This window comes from Tamandua tetradactyla, chromosome 6 (assembly GCF_023851605.1).
Source record: "Tamandua tetradactyla isolate mTamTet1 chromosome 6, mTamTet1.pri, whole genome shotgun sequence".
In the NCBI taxonomy this organism is placed as follows: domain Eukaryota; kingdom Metazoa; phylum Chordata; class Mammalia; order Pilosa; family Myrmecophagidae; genus Tamandua; species Tamandua tetradactyla.
In genome coordinates, this window is record NC_135332.1 from 45,419,614 (window position 1) to 45,439,748 (window position 20,135).

The 20,135-nt window shown below is 40.2% G+C and overlaps 1 non-coding gene across 1 annotated transcript; it reads left to right on the forward strand.

Moving 5' to 3' along the window:
• The first annotated feature begins 893 nt into the window (after nucleotides 1-893).
• On the forward strand, nucleotides 894-1,005 carry LOC143689165 (U6 spliceosomal RNA). Its single transcript, XR_013178628.1, has one exon. It is a non-coding gene; the product is annotated as a U6 spliceosomal RNA (small nuclear RNA).
• The last annotated feature ends 19,130 nt before the right edge of the window (nucleotides 1,006-20,135 follow it).

Genomic DNA, 20,135 nt, shown 5'->3' on the forward strand with positions numbered 1-20,135 from the left:
GAAAAAATATGCTAATGTAGATCCAGACCTCGAGGAAGGACAAATCATGTTAAAAACCTACTTTATAGACAAGTCAGCTCCTGACATAAGAAGAAAACCACCAAAGATGTCCTCAGGACCCCGAACACCTATGAATGACCTTATGAGTACTGCCTTTTCTGTCTTTAATGATGGAGACAGGGCTGCAGAGGAGAAAGCAAAGAGGAATAAGGCACGGCTCATAGCTTTAGCCACCTCAGGGCCACTGGGGGCAGAAGCCTTTGGGAACCTATCATTGATGTGGAGAGTTGGGCATGGAGGTGGGAGTGTCCCCAAAGACCAAAGGAACGCTGAGGATAGAGAGAGCCCCCAGGACCCTGTCCACGAGGTGGGAAGGCAGGAAACTGGGACCAAAGCTTCCCCAAAGCCCTGTTGGTCGCCCCTTACCAGGACTGCAGGGGCCCAGGGCCAATGGCTTCTTGGATCTCCCTGAAGAATATTGAAATCACGGAACCCTGGGTGTCTCTACACGTGGCGGGTAAGGCTGTTAATTTTTAATTGATGCAAGAGTCATGTGTTCCATCTTAACCTCTCAGTCTGGCCCTCTCTCCTCTAAAACCTGTCCCACAGTGGGAGTAGATGGGAAGCCACGGGCTCGCGCCTTCACCCCATGCCTCTCCTGCTGAATTGGTAGTATTCTTCTAAGTCATCGGTTTTTAATGATACCAGAGTGTCTCACTCCACTTCCGAGGAGGGCTATAGTAAAGGCATTAGGTGCCCAAATGCAAATAGTAGGCCGTCTGCAAAAGCAGGAACCTGAGAGCCCCGTTGAAAATATTGTTACATTAAGTATAGTGTTAACCGGGACTGAACACACTCCAGATCCCTCTATTCAGAGTTAAAAAGTCAAATGCGTGTGTTTGCTTCGGCGGCACATATACTTTTAAAATTGGAACGATGCAGAGAAGATTAGCATGGCCCCTGCGCAAGGATGACACGCAAATTCATGAAGCATTCCATATTTTTTTAGAAGAAAAAGAAAAAAAAAAGTCAAATGCGAGGTGGCCTAAGGGTACAATGACTGAGGGAAGGAAGGGGGGATGGTGGTGTCCACATACTATGGACTTCTGAGTGGCTGCAAGAAGGAATGAAGTTATGAGACATGCAACTAGGTGTATGAACCTTAAGGACAGTATGTTGAATGAAATGTCAGAAACAAAAAGACAAATATCATGCTTCACTCATACGGACTAACTATAATATAAAAATTTGGAGAATTGAAGTCGAGAGCATGGGTTATCAGGTTGGGGTCTATTGTAAAGGGTCCTAGACTGTAAGTTCTTATAGCTGTCACATCTATTCAGGAGTTGTAACTGTTGTTTCTAAATTCTGAGATACCCGGTCATTCCCAGAAACTTCGGGTATTTATGTGACACCTGAGACTCAAAGTTAGAGCTCTGAAGCTATGAAAGTCAGCAGTACCCCATATAGGAACTGTTTAAAAAGCTGAAAAAGTGATCAGACTTCGACTAAAGATATGAATGAAGCTGATCTGGATAGGACTAAGGTAAATCAGAATACAGGGTAAAGGATGATATTCTCCATACTTTAAAACTTCAACTTCTGTGTGAGACCACAGGGAGAGATGTTTATTTGGTGCAAAATTTATATTTTCGGTAGCACATTATCTAATTTAACTTGTATGGTCAGTTTAGTTGAACACCATAAGTACATGGAATCTTGAATAGAGAATGAGATTTTGTTGGTTTGTCCAGGTTAGTGTGGTGCCCTGATATGTCCCAAAGTAACTTGGGTTGTGAATAAAGAAGCGTTTGCAATGTCCCCTCGGAGGACTGGGGAGAAAGTAGCAAATATTCAACTTCCTCATCTGGAGAATTTCTGATATTCTTGCATGCAAGCAGTGGGGACAACCAATTCAATAGGCCAAGCCCTCAATCTTAGGGTTTGTCCCTATGAAACTTATTCCTACAAAGTATAGGCTAAGCCTAATCATAATTATGCCTAAGAGTCACCTCCAGAGAACTTCTTTTGTTGCTCAGATGTGGCTTTTATCTCTAAGCCAACTCTGCAGGTGAACTTACTGCTTATCCCCCAAAATGTGGGACATGATTCCCAGGGGTGTAAATCTCCCTGGCAATGTGGGACAGAAATCCCAGCGTGAGCTGGGACCCAGCATCATAGGATTGAGAAAGCCTTCTTGATCAAAAAAGAGGAAGAGAGAAATGAGACAAAATAAAGTTTCAGTGACTAAGAGATTTCAAACAGTCAAGAGGTTATCCTGGAGGTTATTCTTATGCATTATATAGATATCCCTTTTTAGTTTATCGTGCATTAGATGGGTGGAAGGAAGCACCTGCAACTGTTGAGCTCTATTCCACTAGCCTTGATTCTTGATTCTTGTACAAAGATAAAACTTTTACAATGTGACTGTGTGATTGTGAAAACCTTGTGTCTGATGCTCCTTTTATCCAGGGTATGGATAGATGAGTAAAAATATATGGGTAAAAATAAATAAATAATTGGGGGGGTAGATAAAAGCTAAAATATATTTGGTACATTGAAATACTAGTGGTCAATGAGAGTGAGGGTTAAGGGGTACTGGATTATGAGTTTTGTTTATTTTAATTTTCATTTCTTTTTCTGGAGTGATCCAAATGTTCTAAAAATGATCATGGTGATGAATACACACCTATGTGATGATATTGTGAGCCATCGATTGTACACCAAGTATGGATGTATGTGTGTAAAGACTGGTCAATAATAAAAAAAAAGTCAAGTGGACCCTAAAGTCTGGGAGATAAACTTGCCTGGGAAAGCAATTCATGTCCCTGCTATTGTAATCCAATAAAAAAAGGGACCTGCTTTTCCGCCGGAAAAAAAATACAGTATCCCCTGAAGAAGGAGGACATTAAAGGTATTTAATTAACCTCTCATCCAATAATTCCTCAAAGCAGGACTTCCCATCCCCTGCAAGTCCTCCTGTAACACTCCTATTCTGCCGTTAAAAAGCCAAATGGGTCCTAGTAGTCAGTACTAGACCTTAAGGCCACAACCTAACCTGTCATTCCCTTTCACCCTGTCATACCCAACCCTGACTCCCTCCTTAATAAAGCCCCAAGCTCTACCCTGTGGTAGTTAGTTCTTGATTTCAAAGATGCTTTCTTCTGCACACCTTTACACCCAGCTTCTCAGTGTTGCCTTTGATTGGCAAGGGTCCAGGGATGCAGTCCCAACCCAGCTCACCTCACAGTCCTACCCCAAGGGTTCAGGGACAGTCCCCACCTTTTTGGGACGCGCTAGCGCAGGACCTAGCCCTCCTGCATTTGGAGTCTCGCTCCCGTCTTCAGTATGTAGATGATTTATTAACATGCAGTCCTATGAGGGAAGCCTCCTTCAGGGACACCATTGCCACCCTTCATTTCCTAGCCAAATGAGGGTACAGAGTTTCGCCTTCTAAGGCTGAAATCGCCTTACAAAGGGTTCTTTACCTTGGGTTTGTCCTCACCCCAGGAGAGTGCTCTTTGTTACCCAAGCTACACTGTCTGTGCCACCCCCTGAGACAAAGAAGCAATTAAGAGCCTTCCTGGGGACGACAGGATATTGTAGGATTTGGATATCCTGATTTGGGGAAATTGCATGACCTCTATATGAAGCCACTGGGGGACTAGATAGTGCCCCCTTTGAGTGGGGGGCAGAGCAGGAGACTACTGCTTTCACCATCCTCAGGGGTGCTCTTGCCAGCCTGCTTGCCCTGGGCCTGCCAAACTTAGATAAGCCCTTTTACCTAAATGCAATTAAAGAGAAAGGTGTAGCACCAGGAGTCTTGGAACAAATGCTTGGAAACATTCCCTGACCTGTGACATACTTTTCAAAGCCATTAGATGCCACGGCCCAGGGGTGGCTGCCCTGCCTCCAAGCAGTAAGACCACTGCCTTATAAAACAAGCCACCAAACTAGTGTGGTGACAGATTCTAACAGTATATACCCCACACCAAGTCAGAGACATCCTAGAGGCAAGAGGACATCCGTGGCTTTCAAACGATAAACTCCTGAAATAACAAGCCCAGCTACTAGACGTGCCAGAGGTTCAGATCCGGGTCAGTACCACCCTGAACCTGGCTATCCTGTGCCTACAAACTCAGATCGAGAGAGTGTACCCCTCAAGCACTTGTGCACACAGACATTAGCTCGAAATTATTCTACAGGCCAGACCTGCAAGACCAGCCCCTAGATAAACTAGAGTTAAAATGGTTTACAGATGAAAGTAGTTTTATAAAAGAAGAGATATAAAAGCAGGATATGCTATTGTTTCCCTGCAAGAAGTCATAGAAGCAAAGCCTCTACCCTCTGGGACCTCAGCCCAAAAAGCTGAGCTCATAGCCCTTACTAGGGGTTTAACATTAGCAGCTGGAAAGAAAGTTAATCTTTATACTAACTCTAACTATGCCTTTCTTGTGTTACATGCTCACTCAGCTATCCGGAGAGAAGGAGGACTGCTCACTAATGATAAATCCCCTGTCAAACACAGACAGGAAATTCTCAACCTGCTAGAAGCTGTATTGATCCTCCAAGAGGTTGAGTAATTCACTGTCCAGGGCACTCAGCCCATAGACACAGTACCAATACTACCGATTTTGTAGACATCCAGAAGAGGCAGATGCAAGGGTTTGTCAACTGGATGTGTAGGTGGCAAGATGCAATTCAGAGCTACAAGCAGTGTGATTTTCCATCCATTGAGCCAAGGGATATTAGCAATTTGCTCCAGCATATTGTCACCATTCCAGGAAAGGTAGGATGAACAAATGGTATCTTAAATTCTGCTGCGTCAGTATTATAGCCAATTTTCTTAACGTAGGTGCTGACTTCCTTAACAACTTCCTCATCTCTTCTGACTGTAAGGTGGCTCAGTGGAATCCATTTTGTTAACACCAACTATTAGTTGTTTCACACCCAGTGTTTAAGCCAGAAGGACATGCTTTTGGCACTACCCATTCTTGGATATACCAGTTTCAAATTCACCAACAGCAGCAGCAATAATCAAGACGCATAATCAGCCTGAGCTGTGCCTGTAATCATGTTTTTAATAAAGTCTCTGTGTCTTAGAGCATCTTTGATGATCACATGATGCTTTCTGGTCTCTAATTTCCACAGGAAGATTGGTGATAGCACACTCATGTTCAGCTTTTAGTTTATCCAAGACTCAGGCATATTTGAAGGACCCCTTTCCCATCTTAGCAGCCTCCTTTTCAAAATTTTCAATAGTTCTTTTGTCCATTCCACCACATTTGTAGATCAGGTGGCCAGTAGTGGTGGACTTGCCCGAATCATTGCAATGGTAAATTGCTAATCATTATGAGACACTGATTGCATATACTCATTTCCAGCAGTCAAAGATCTAGGCTGCTTTTCTAAGAGATCCCGCTACAGTAGTCTTTACATTCACTTCAACCTAGAGACTTGATTAACTGGGAAAGATATCAATAAAAGACCACTTTAGAATTTACATGGAAAGGGCCTTATTAAAGCTTATTGCCCACCAATATGGCATGGACCCCTTGGCCCACCTGTCACAACTTGAGAGTTTACCACCATTTTGAATCTCAAGCTAAATTTGACTTGAGGATTCCACAAGTAGATGATGTCTGATATAGATAGATTCTACTCTGGGTGTTGGAACAAGTAGATAACACTCAAGATCATGGATCAAGGCAGTCCTGAATTTCCTTATCCTATTCTTTATCATTTCCTTTTTTCCAGTCTGTCCTAATGTTCTCTTATTTTGAGAGAACAATTTACAATGCCCAACCTCCATCCCCAATAATACCCTACCTTCACCATGATTTTCTTTTATTGTTCCTTTTACCCTATTTTTGCCCTAAGTACTCCTATCCTGAATACAATGTCTTTGTCTGTCTCCCTCCCAAGGTTTCAATAGCATGAGAACTTGTTGCACTCAAGGTATAAATTCCTGTGGTGCCAAAACGTCACACAAAGGAAACTGTTGGTTAAATGGGATTAAGATATACAATGACAATGAAGATAATGAAGGGTATGATTTGGCTTTTGTAGTTTATACCTAATTACTTCTAAGCACCAATATGCCTTTCCTTGAAAGTAATAGGTACCCTTAGTATGCACAATAAGATAGACAAACTCTTGTCCAATCAATTGGAGTCCAGCTAACTTCTTTTATTTCTATTAAGATCATTTGCAGTCCCTAGAACACCAAAGCTACTTCTGTTCTAGCTTCCTTTGCTGAAACGAAATTTTTAAAAAATTTATTTATTAATTAAAAAAATAAGAACAAACAAAAACATTAGCATATCATTCCATTCTACATGTATAATCAGTAATTCTCAATATCATCACATAGTTGCATATTCATCATTTCTTAGAACATTTGCATCAATTCAGAAAAAGAAATAAAAAGACAACCGAAAAAGAAATAAAACAGTAACCGAAAAAAAAAGATTACACATACCATACCCCTTACCCCTCGCTTTCATTGATCACTAGCATTTCAAACTAAATTTATTTTAACATTTGTTCCCTCCATTACTTATTTTTATTCCATATGTTCTACTCATCTATTGACATGGTAGATAAAAGGAGCATCAGACACAAGGTTTTCACGATCACACAGTCACATTGTGAAAGCTACATCATTATTCAATCATCATCAGGAGACATGGCTACTGGAACATTACATTTTCAGGCAGTTCCCTCCAGCCTTTCCATTACACCCTGAATAACAAGGTGATATCTACTTAATGCATAAGAATAACCTCCAGGATAACCTCTCGACTCTCTCAGCCATTGATACTTTGTCTCATTTCACTCTTCCCCCTTTTGGTTGAGAAGGTTTTCTCAATCCCTTGATGCTGAGTCTCAGCTCATTCCAGGATTTCTGTCCCACGTTGCCACGAAGGTCCACTCCCCTGGGAGTCATGTCCTACATAGACAGGGGGAGGGTGGCGAGTTTGCTTGTTGTGTTGGCTGGAGAGAGAGGCTACATCTGAGCAACAAAAGAGGCTCTCTTGGGGGTGACTCTTAGGCCTAAATTTTAAGTAGATTTGACCTATTCTTTGCGGGGTTAAGTTTCATATGAACAAACCCCAAGACTGAGGGCTCGACCTATTGCTTTCATTGTCCCCACTGCTTGTGAGAATATCAAGATTTCAACTTGGGGAAGTTGAATTTCTCCCCGTTCTCACCATTCCCCGAAGAGGATGTTTGCTGCAATGAAATTTTGGTGCAGCATTTTATTCAATAAAATGCTATAGTCTGCAAACTCAATTCAGATTTTCCTTTCTCACTGTCCTCCCTCAGGTTTCAGCTTTTTGGTGGGAATTCTGAATTTTCAAGGGCAAATAAAGCTTTCACTATGTGTCTGGAACTGTACATGGGTACTAGGACACTGCACAAGCCTGTCCCATGATGTCATCAAAGGTTACCCTACCCCCTCTTTTTTTTTTTTTTGCCTCCTGTTGTCTTTTTAAACCTTAGTGGTAGTAGTTCTACAGGCATTTTTCAAAGTCTCAAACATTTCCTTAATTCAGAAATTAGAATATCCAGGCCAATGTGATAATCAAAACTCTGATTTAGCTTTCAGTCTTCTCTTCTCTCTTGCTTTTGGTTGGAGGCCTGTGGGGGAAAGTGGTTGGATTCTGATATTTTCTAGTCTCTGCCTACTACTATCCTCCCTTCTCTAGTGGCCATTTGGCTCCTTCAGCATGGAAGTGGGGAAGGAAAGAGAGGAGAGGGTCAAGAAGTCTACTTGGCTGGGTGCTTTGGTCCTGTAGGTCTGGAAAATACAGATGGATTTCCTGGGTAGGTGGAGCAGGTGGACCAAGCTGCCTCTATCTCCTGGAGGTTCTTTGAAGGCTGTTGAAGGGTATACAGGGGCCCACTGTTTTGAGATTGCTTGGTGTCTGGTGGCTGTATGTCAGTCTGGGCCATTGCTTCTGAGCTTTCCTAGTATCTTGGCCTCTTTCTCATAAGACCTACTTGCTTCTTCCAAGCAAGGGGAGGGATGCTATGACCACATGAGCTATTTGTGAGAAATTAGTAGTAAAAGCAAAGTGAAAGAAGAAGGCAGTAATAAGGCGATCTTTCTTAAGATATCAGAGACCCAAATCTGTCTGTGGTCAGAAAAGAAGCCAGTGGAGGGGTGGGTTTGGTGATGCAACAGAGAGAAGGCTGACTATAAAGTGCAGGAGCAGAGGCACAGGGGACGGCTGGAGAGTACAGTTGGAAGGGAAAGCTTTGGAAAAGAAGAGGAGAGCTTGTGAGCAGATGCAGAGAGATATGGAAGTGGACAGATGGTGATGGCAATTGAGCTGTCCCACTGTGGTTTCTTCTCATACAGAATGCTTTGTGTCCCTGCATTTCCCACCCTGTGCTGGTTTGAAACCTGTGTACTCCAGAAAAGCCATGTGCTTTAATCATGATTTAATATTGTTGGGTAGGATCTTTTTGATTGAGTTGTTTCCATGGAGATGGGGCCTACCCATTCAAGGTTGAGTTGCTTACTGGAGTCCTTTAAGTGGGAGCCATTTTGTAAAAGCTTCAGACCAGACACAGACAGAGACTTTTGGAGATGAAGAAAGAAAATGACCTTGGAGAAGCTGTTTGAAACAAGAAGCCAAAGGACTAGCAGATGTCAGTCATGTGCCTTCCCAGATCAACCTTGCTTGAGTCGAGATATCTTTCTCTGGATTCCTTAGTTGGACAATTTTATGGTCTTAGAACTGTAAACTTGTAACTTAATAAATTTCCTTTATAGAAACCAAATGATTTATTATACATTGCATTTATAGCAGCATTAACAAACTAAAACACACCTCTTTCCCCTTTTCACCTCTGTACACACTGGGCCCGGATTTCTTTCTTTCGAGCTCCTCTACAGACACTAACAGGCTGCCTGGATTTGCCAATCACCTTGAGAGTCAAGAGGGCAGCCTGGCAACCTGGGGTTTTGTGCTAAGGAGGGCTATAAGAAGGAAGATTACCAAAATCTGTTTCTGGGTGAAGACTCCTTTGATGACAATGCAGGTGGGGAGAGATAGGCTGAGATTTACATCATCCCTCCCACTGAGCTGGGCCAGCATGTGGAATCTGGGTCAAGACACAGGTATCTGGAAGTTTGGACAGGCAGATGACTTTTCTGGATAATGCAGACCTGTGTTTAGCATTTAGTAATAACTGATTTTTAAACAAGATATGTGAGCCAAAGGTAATAGCTTATTCTGCTTAATAATCAAAACTACTAAAGAACAGAGGACACTTTGATGCCAGAGATAAATGGAATGGGGAGAAAGTGAACCTGGTTCCCTTAATAGGTACTTCCTGTGCATCAAGTTTTATAAACACACATGTACAAATATATATATATATATATCCACCCCTTTTAGATATCAAAAATACTCTCAGGAGTTCCTCTCCATTTCACAGAACACAGATAAGGAGATAGGATAGTAACTTGTCAAGTTTTACGTAACTACCTAATTACTTGGGTCTTTTTGGTTCCAGATTTCACACTCTTTTCCCCATACCATACTGCCCACTTGTTTTCTTTACACACTCCTTATTTTCAGATTTAAATGGAAATATTAATATTACATAGCTCCGGGCTTGACCTAGGAAATGGGACTGGCATCCTTTCTTCTTCTTCCCCCAGTAGCAATAGAACTATCCAGAACCCTCATTTGGTCATATCACCTGAAATGCCAACAACGAGACAATCCCTTGGGTAAATAACCTTCCTGCCATATTTAGATAGAGGAAAAACTCCATATCTGATAATAACTTTTACTTCTGCCTTCCAAATTGCACAAAAAATTCTAGCCTTCCTATATTACAGGTTCTTAGAAATGCTAATCCAAATATCATGTATACATTTCAAATCTAGGTTCTACTACCTACAATGATCTTCATGGTTTACTTCCTCTCTAGGATTCTTCATCAAGGTTTTGAAACTCCTAATATTCAACTCATGGGGCTATTGCAGTTATTAAGGAATAATGTAGGAAAATACCTACCTCCAAATAATTTATCAAATAAAATATTTTCCTTGTCCTCTAAATGTGTTCCTTCGCCCAGTTTCATTTTAAACTCTCCAAAGCAAGAGATTGTCTTTACAATCCCTACAGAGCTCTGGCACTATGAATACAACAACAATTATAGTTGTCTCTGTCTCAAGTGTCATCCTCCAGACCAGAGACCCAACAGGAACCTCAGTCATCACGCTAACTGCTGAAATCATTGAGAAAACTTTGTGTTCAGCATGAAGGATTTCAGTATGAGATGACATTCAGTCTACATGAGTAGCATTAGACAAGTGTCAGGATATGCCCTAGAAAGGACAATTTTCTAGGTCAGAGGGGTTTTTGTAGGATTGCTGGAGTGAGATGAGGTGAGGGTTGGAGCTAATCATAGAAAAGGAGGGTACTCAATGAAAAGAGAATGGGAGCTAGGTAGAGGAGTGAAAACAAAGTGATATTTGGAATTTTATCTGTGAAGCATATGGTAGCTTTATTGGAACATGGAGTCAACTCATAGTTCTGTGTCAGTTGGTGAATCCAGTCATGAGAAAGATGTCTATGCTATTGGGGATGATAATTAGAGAATTGGAGTCTTTGAAGAAGGGGCCCTATCTAGAACACAGATGGAGGGAAGAGGCCAAGACAGAAATAGAAGAAGGAATAGTTTGCCTCACTTCTGTAGGAAGCAAGGCAGAGTAGATAGGTACAAATAAATGGGTATAGAAGAGAAGGGAATTATTGTCCACTTGCATGCATTTTATCAATTGAAGGATTTGTTGAGATAGCCATTGAGACCTGAATGGTGGCATTTGGATGGGAGGTAGATGTGAAAGAGATTTGAAGAAAGAGAAGATGTAAAGAATAATCTTCCCAGAATGTGGGAAAGTGAATAGGAAAATATGGTGAAATTTCCAGGCAGCATCTTGTACCTAAGCCGGCTTGCTGGTGCCAAGAGAAGAATGAGAGATGAGGGGTAGATTCAAGTCACCCCAGCGAAGCCCAGTCAAATCAGCCAAGCTCACATGCATGAGTGAGACCAGCCACACTCAGCAGAGCTGCACAGCTGAGCCTAGCCTACGTCAGTCGACATCCTGGCTGAACTGCAGATATGTCACAATGAATGTCATATTAAGGCATTGAGTTTGGGGTAGTTTATTGTGACAATAAATAACTGATACAGGGAGAAAGGAAAGAAGGGAAGAGAAGACACAAGGGCATGATGAATAACGAAAAAGAAGTAGAGTCAATGGATTGGGTTCAAATACTTGTTGGAGGTGGATGCACTAATTACGTGAGCTAGAAATCTTATGCGGAAACTCCTGTTAAATAATGCCACAGAAATTTGTTTTATTCAGAAACAGGTAGTTTTCAAAGCACTTACCCATTATTCCCCACACAATCGCCAGAAATGAACTACAAAGTTATTTGCGATCTTTATCCTGTGGTATTGGAGTTTCAGGAATAGAATGCATCCAGAAAAATTAGTAAAGAAGCCTTAGTTCTCGTCCAAGGTGTGGTGATTTGGAGTTGTATGTACCCCTGAAATAAAATATTCTTTTGCTGGAGACAGCAAAAGGGGATTTAACAAACCCTTCAGATGATTATTATACATGCTGATGTTGGAGAACTCTGATGTACAGCCTCCCCAAAGCAGTCTACCCTTTCGAATGAGAGGTCTGGAAAATGAAGGCTGGTTATTACCCTTGTGAATTGGGTGAAATAGATCTGGTGGACGCCTAGACTCCATTCTATGCTTGGGAGAGAGATTCTTCATCTGTATGATTCCCTCATTTGCTTACCTCCCCAATCCCACTTCCACCTACAAGGGAGGTCTCAGGTTGATCTTGGAGGCTGAGATAATGTCCAGGTGTGTTAAGCTGTTTCTCTGCGATCCCTGCAGCCTTAACTCCCCTGCACTTTGCTAGTTCTTAGTCCACTTTGAGACAGCCAGCAAATTTACAGTAACAGCAATGAAGCCTAACTTTTCAGTCAAAAAAGTAAGAGAACTGAAGGTGCTGTAGTGAAATAGACACCACTGGCAAGAAGCAGCCTGGGCAGGAGTAAATATCGGTGAAGTGAATGAACGGACATGTGTATTTCACACCAGAATGGACATGGGTTTGAGTGCAAAATATAGGCTAACTTGTTTATGATCATGTTCTTTCCAGCCCTCATTGAGGAATCATTTAGTGCCCTAATCACACTGAAGTGTTGTTTTTAGTGAAGCACATTTCCGCCTTTTTCGAGGTTGTGATGATGGTTAGGTTCTGGTGTCAAATTGGCCAGGTGAACAAACAACCCAATTAAAAAATGGGCAGAGGATATGAATAGGCATTTCTGTGAGGAAAATGTAGGGAAATACCTTCAAGACCTAGTAATAGGAGGTAGCTTCCTAAACTTTACACCCAAAGCACAAGCAACGAAAGAAAAAATAGATAAATGGTAACTCCTCAAAATCAAATGCTTCTGCACCTCAAAAGACTTTGTCAAAAAGGTGAAGAGGCAGCCAACTCAATGGGAGAAAATATTTGGAAATCACACATCAGACAAAGTTTTGATATCCTGTATACATAAAAAAAATTACAGAACTCAACAACAAAAGAACTAACAACCCAATTACAAAATGGGCTTAAGATATGAATAGGCATTTTTCTGAACAGCAAATATAGGTGGCTAAAAAGCACATGAAGAGATGCTCATTTACTTTAGCTATAAGGGAAATGCAAATTAAGATAGCAAGGAGATATCACCTCACACCCATAAGAATGGCTACTATTAAACAAACAGACAACTATAAATGTTGGAGAGATGTGGAGAAATAGAAACACTTATTCACTGTTGGTGAGAATGTATAATGGTGTAGCCGCGGTGGAAGACAGTGTGGCAATTCCTCAAAAAATAAAATATTGAGCTGCCTTATGACCTGGCAATACCAGTAGTCAGTATATACCCAGAAGAGCATAGTGTAGTGACAGGAACAGACATTTTCACATCGATGTTCATAGCGGCACTATTCACAATTGCCAAAAGATGGAAACCATCCAGGTGCCCATCAGCAGACGAGTGGATAAACAAAATGTGGATTACAATGGAATATCATGCAGCAATAAGACGAAATGAGGTCCCAAAGCACAGGACAATGTGGATGAACCTTGAGGACATAATGCTGAGTGAAATAAGTCAGACGTAAAGGACAGATACTATATGTTTTCGTCATTATGATTCTGATGGAGGAGCCTAAGGATGGTGACTAAGAAGCACAATGACGAATGGCGACACATTTTTATGATGGAATTTGGTGCAGCTACAAAAAGGAGGGATGTCGAGGGGCACACGATGAACTGAATAAACCTTGGGGACAATGTATTGCGCACAATAAGCCAGGAACAAAAGAACAAATATGCTAAGGTCTCTCTCTCGAAAAATCCTTATAAAAAATAAATGAGAGCCTGGATTGTGGGTGCTTATAAGTAGCCACGTTTGGTCTGAAGTTGTAGATGTATTTCTGGATACTGAGACATTTGAATTATCAGCCCACCACAGTCTAAGATGCATCCTGGCACTACACCCAGCCACGGAGAATTATATGGCTTTGGTCCCGTTCTAAACTCCAGGGGGCTGGGCTATTTAAATGAACTATCCAGAGAGGGAAATTCAGACTATGTGTTACAGGAAAGTAGGTTCTAGACATAATAAACCTCTGCCTTTGATCTCATACAGCAGCTGAAGGTCTAGAGTACACACACTACCATCTTTTACCCTGCCTTTTAATTTACCCTAGACCCAGCCAAATTGACTTCATTTTAAACTCTAACTGAGGCCTAACTGAGGCCTAATCTTTCTCAGTTACTTCAACTGATTTTACATAAAGCTGTGCTAACTTTCAGGTGTGCAGCAGCCCATCTCTGGGGCCCAGGAGTCACAGAGCTACTCAAAATTCTAGGGAAACATATTGATACACATATAGCTCAGCTAAAATATTTATTATCCCTGTGATAAAAAGTTTGCCAACCCCTGTGCATGTAGGAAAAGGTTAGAGAATTCTAAATATTCAATGATGAAGAACTAGGAAGTAAAATGTGTTGTATATAAGAATGTGGATGTGTGTGTCTGTATATTTATAAATATCTTGTTTGGAAAGTTTAATGTATGTTGCAGATCTTAGAAAACCACTCAATATATGTTGTTAATTGAAAAGCAGAAAAGTTATAAAATGCATGTGAAGTGTGATTATGTTGGGCAAACACCAACAGAAAAGAATATAAGAAGTATGGGAACCAACATGCTTGTGTGTTAAGTATGGCTCTCTCTTGATGGTTGTACTATGGATATTTAAAAACTCTTGTTTTTTTGTAGATTTTGACTTTTCTATAATGAGCATGAATAAACATATGTATTCCTTGACAAACTGAAAATAACTCTTTTCCCCAGGTTTCTCAAACTTGGAAATGTTGGAATAAAGGGTCCTGGGGCAAACTTTTCCTTTAAGATAGGCATAGGGGGAAGCCCCACGAAGTCAGCTGGCTTTGGGTTGCATTTGTAGTAACCACACAATTGTGAAAGGCCAGTCTTGGGCAAAACCCTAAATTCTCCCATTTAACCCAGGGAGAAGGAAGTCAGGCCTTACCCAGAGGGGTGACAGGGGAGCAGATGTGCCCACAGCCCTCCATGATTCACCGTTTTTCCTTTTTATGGTCCTGTCTTTTCTGCTTTGGCACACACGGTGCCTGACGAGAGGAGAGACTCAGCTAAAAGTGCAAAATTGAGGCAAGCAGAGGTGTGAGGGTAGATCAGTAGTAGAATTCTCACTTGCCATGCGGGAGACCTGGGTTCGATTCCCAGCCCATGCACTTCCCAAACAAACAAACAAATGAAAAATAAAAGAAAAGCTCAACAAATGATGCTGCAATAAGGTGATACTCACTTGGAAAAGGAATGAAATGTGACCTGCACCATACAGCATACAAAGAAAAAAAAATTGAGGCAGGCACCTGTGGGGAACAGTGATTAGAGCCCTTCCTTAAAGATTGGGCACTGACATGTCTCTTAAAATCCATGATATTCAATAAATTCTCTGCTGGTATTAGGAATAACGTTTTTATCTTGTAACTTTATAAACTACAGCTTTTGAAATATTTTTCTGTTTAAAATCTTACATGATCCTCCCCAGAAGGTAATGCTGATTTAAGAAGATCAGTGTAAATTCCAGGAGTTTCACAATGGAAACAGGAAAAAATGTAGTCCTTCCAGGAGCCAGATTGCAGGGATGTGATATTAGCCCTGTCCCTTCTTAGATTTGTGGCATTGTCAAGTGACTTAACTTATCAGCGATCTCATCTGTAGAATGGGGATAATAATCCATATGTACCTCAAGGCCTTTAGTGAAGATTGAAAATGTTGATATTTGTAAAGCACTTAGAGTACTGTGTGGCAAAGAAAGAGTAAAGATTTATTCATAAAATAATATGATTGAAAACAATTAGTGACCTATATATTTGCTGCCGATTTTGTAATATATGAAAACAAATATTCATAACATTTGATCATATAGCTTCCCTTGTATTGAAAATAAAATTCATTACAGCAATTTGTGGAATAGCAAAAAACGTGAAGCAATAAAAATAGCCATCAAATGAATATGCAACTATGTGATGATATTGTGAATTACTGATTATGTATGTAGAATGGAATGATCAAAATAGGAATGTCTGCATTTGCTTTGCGTTTTTTGGTATTAAAAAAATAGAATAATGTAAAATAAATAAATAAGGGGGGATAAAGGGTAAAAAAATCGGTAGATGGAAATACTAGTGCTCAATGAGAGAAGGGTGTGGGGTAAGGTATGAGTTTTTTCCTTTATTTCTTTTTCTGGAGTGATGCAAATGTTCTAAAAATGATTGTGGTGATGAATACACAGCTATGTGATGATATTGTGAGCCATTGATTGTACACCATGCATGGAATGTATGTGTGTGAAGATTTCTCAATAAAAATATTTTAAAAACATAGCCATCAAAAGCCACTGGTTAAATGAATTATAGTAAAGTCATTCATTGGTAATTATATAATCTGCAAAGAATGATATATTTTAATATATTGGCATGAAAAGATAGCCCCAATTAATGTTGAATGGTAAAGTACATAAGATATCATGCATACTAGGATATTTTACGTGAGAGAATATTGTATATGTTAATTTATGGCAATGGAGGTGTTCCCAGTAAGGGGAGGGGTTCTGTGATAAGACAGCCTTCCACCTAATGTTAGGGGTATGACAGACCAAAGAATGACTTGGACAAGTCCAGCTTGGAGAGTGAGATCAAGCATTTACTGGGAGCTCACATGGGTTCCTCATCCTTGGCAGCTGGATGAGAGACAGCAATTTATTGCTATGATGGTCTGTGTTCTAGTTTGCTAGCTGCAGGAACGCAATATACCAGAAATAGAATGACTTTTAAAAAGAAAATTTAATAAGTTGCGGACTGTGCTGGTTTGAAAGGATTTATGTACCCTAGAAAAGCCATGTTTTAATCCTAAGCAATCCTGTGGGAGCCACAGCTTCTCTTAATCCCTATTCAGTACTATAGGTTGGAAACTTGATTGGGTTATCTCCATAGAGATGTGACTCAATCAGTTGTGGGTATTGAACTTGATTAGATGGAGACGTGTCTCACCCATTCTCTGTGGGACTTGATTAGTTTACTGGAATCCTATAAAAGAGAATGATGGGAGATTCTGAGAGAGCAGAGAATGACAACAGAATGACAAGAGTCATGAGGAGAACCCACTCAACCAGAGACCTTTGGAGATGAAGAATGAAAGGTCTCCTATGGAGCTTCATGAAACAACAAGCCAGAAGAGAAAGCTGGCAGACTTCACCATGTGCCCTTCCAGCTGAGAGAGGAACCCTGAAACTTATTGGCTTTCTTGAACTAAGGTGTCTTTCCCTGGATGCCTTGATTTGGACATTTTTATAGACTTGCTTTAATTGGGACATTTTCTCGGCCTTAGAACCTTACCATAAACTAAAAAGGGGATATCTTTATAATGTGTAAGAATAACCTCCAGGACAACCTCTCAACTCTGTTTGAAATCTCTCAGCCACTGACACTCTACTTTTCTCATTTCTCTCTTCTGCCTTTTGGTCAAGAAGGTTTTCTCAATCCAATGATGCTAGGTTCCATCTCATCCTGGGATTTCTATTACATGTTGTGGGGGCGATTTACACCCCGAGGAGTCATGTCCCTCACAAGCGTGGAGGGCAGTGAGTTCACTTGCTGTGTTGGCTTAGAGAAAGAGGCCACATCTGAGCAACAAAAGAGGTTCTCTGGAGGTGACTCTTAGGCCTAATTTTAAGTAGCCTTAGACTATCCTTTGCAAGAATAAGTTTCAATAAGATCTTGGGGTGAACCCCAAGATTGAGGGCTTGGCTTATTGATTTGGTTGTCCCCATTGCTTGCGAGAATATTAGGAATTCTCCAAATGCGGACGTTGAATATTTCATCCTTTCTCCCCATTCCCCCAGGGGGACTTTGCAGTCACTTTTTATTCACGTTCAAATCACTCTGGGATTTATTAGGTCATCACACTAACCTGGACAAACCAACAAAATCTCATGCCCTATTCAAGGTTCCATGTCCTATTCAATTAAACTGTCCATATAAGTTACGTTAGGAAATGCAACAGTCAAAATATAAATTTTGCACCAAATAAACATTTCTTGCTTTAGTTTCACATAGAACTTGATGTTTTAAAATATGAATATCTATTTTCAACACCCTGTAATATTGACTTTTCCTTTGTTCTTCCTCATGCAAAAGCATTTAAAAGACATTTCTTGATTTGAATATTATATTAACCAGGAAAAGGGTCACTGTGAAACAATGTTTGGTTTCTTATTTAATTAAAGTTAAGGAAAAGACAATTCTTTTATGAGTGAGAAGACTTGATTTTTTTTTTGAAAACTAAAGACATGATAAAGTCAGCAGTAAGTACAAGAAGTTATTCTAATAAAACACATACTTTCTGCCTTTTACATTGATTATTTTTTTAAAAACCTTTAATAACCTCTTCTAAAAACAGCAGTAATCTAAGAAAACTCTGTATTAGATTCTAGTTTTGCATCAATATAGTGTCTGATACTAAGACTTTAAAAATTTTTATAGACATGTTAAATTTTCCCCAACTTGGACCACAAGAAATAAATTACCTTTTCCATGAGCTTTCTGCAACTTCCTACAACCAGATTTTGTCCTACATTTTCTTCTTTCTTATTCTGTAGCAACGAGTCATTTAGGACAAAATTTACTCTCTTTTTCTTATAATAGAAACGCGTCCTGTAAGCAACTTCTTACAACATACAATAACCATTCAAATGCAATTTGTCAGAATAATGTTAAATACTTAAGACACTTCAGTTGATGCATTTTTGAATCAGTAATATACAATATTTTACCAAGTATTAATGGCACATATGGGTATTACACTGTCCACTAAAAAAAAAAAACAACCCCGTGATTTAAAACATGATGGTATTTTGTCTTTACAGTGTTGTTGAACCCTCTAGGGTTATACAGCTAATATCTAGCTAATATTAGCTTTACGTATCTGCCCACTGCTGTAGGGCAATGAGCAAGTGCAAAGCCAGCAACACATGTCCCAATCTTGTAAAGCACTTATTTAATCTGAATATTTGAGAGGGATTCCTAAGACTTTGGCTATTTGCCAGCCCATGGCTACTCCTCGATACCCACTCTGTTTTTTTATAATGGAGTTTTTAAAATTGATACCATGGAATCATCCAAAGTATGAAATCAGTGGTTCAGAATATCATCATGTAACTGTGCATTTATCATCACAATCAACTTTTTTTTTCCTTTTTGTGAAAAAATAACTGTGTTAGTTTGCTAGTTACTGGAATGTGATACACCAGAACTGAAATGGCTTTTAAAGAGGGGAATTTAATAACTTGCAAGTTTACAGTTCTAAGCCTATGGAAATGTCCACACTAAGGCATCCAGGTAAAGATACCTTAATTCAAGAAAGGCTGATGCATCTGGAGCATCTCTGTCTGCTGGAAAGTCACGCTGGTCCCTTGTTCCTGGGCTCAATTACTTTCAGCCTCTGTTCTTGTGGAGGATCCTCGCTTTGTTTCTCCCAGGCTGGCTTTCATCTCTTGGTTTCCCTTGGCTCTCTCCAGGTTCTAACTTGCTTAACATCTCATGGTGATATCTGCTGGGCTCCATGCATCTCCAAACATCCGTGTCTCTATTCTCTAAAGCAACTGTTTTCCAAGCATCTATATCTGCTCTCTCTGTCACCTTCCTCTCTGTCAGCTCTGTCATTTCTGTCATTTCTGACTCACTCCAAAATGTTTCTTCTTTTAAGAGATTCCAGTAAACCAGTCAAGACCCACCTGGAATTGGTGGGGTCACAACTCCATCTAATCAAAAGTTAATACCCACAATTGGGTATTTATGGCTTGGGTAGCTGTCTGAGAAAAGACATTGAAGGAGGAATAGGTTTAGAGGAGAGGACGATGAGTTCAGTTTTGAAAATGTTGAATTTGTGGTGCCTGTATGTCATTGGAATGGAAATATCCAGAAACAAAAGTTAGTACCCACAATTGGGTGTCACATCTCCATGAAGATAATCTAATCAAAAGATTCCAACCTACATTATTGAATCAGGATTAAAAGAAAGGCTGCCTCCACAAGATTGAATCAGGATTAAAGGACATGGCTTTTCTGGGGTACATAACAGATTCCAACAGGCACAATAACATACATGCAAAAAAGCAATAAATTTCAAAGCACATCACAACAATTAGTTGTAGAACAGCATTTGGTATTGGTTACTGTTCCACAATTTCAGGTTTTTCCTTCTACCTGCTCCAAGACACTGGAGACTAAAAAAAAAATCAATATAATAATTCAGCATTCATATTCATTTGTTAAACCCTGCCTTCTCTGTATAACTCCATGATCACCTTTGATCTTTCTCTCACTCCTTAGGGGTATTTGGGTTATGCCCATTCTAACTTTTTCATGTTGGGAGGGGTTGTTAATAATATGGGGTAGGAGGATGGAACTA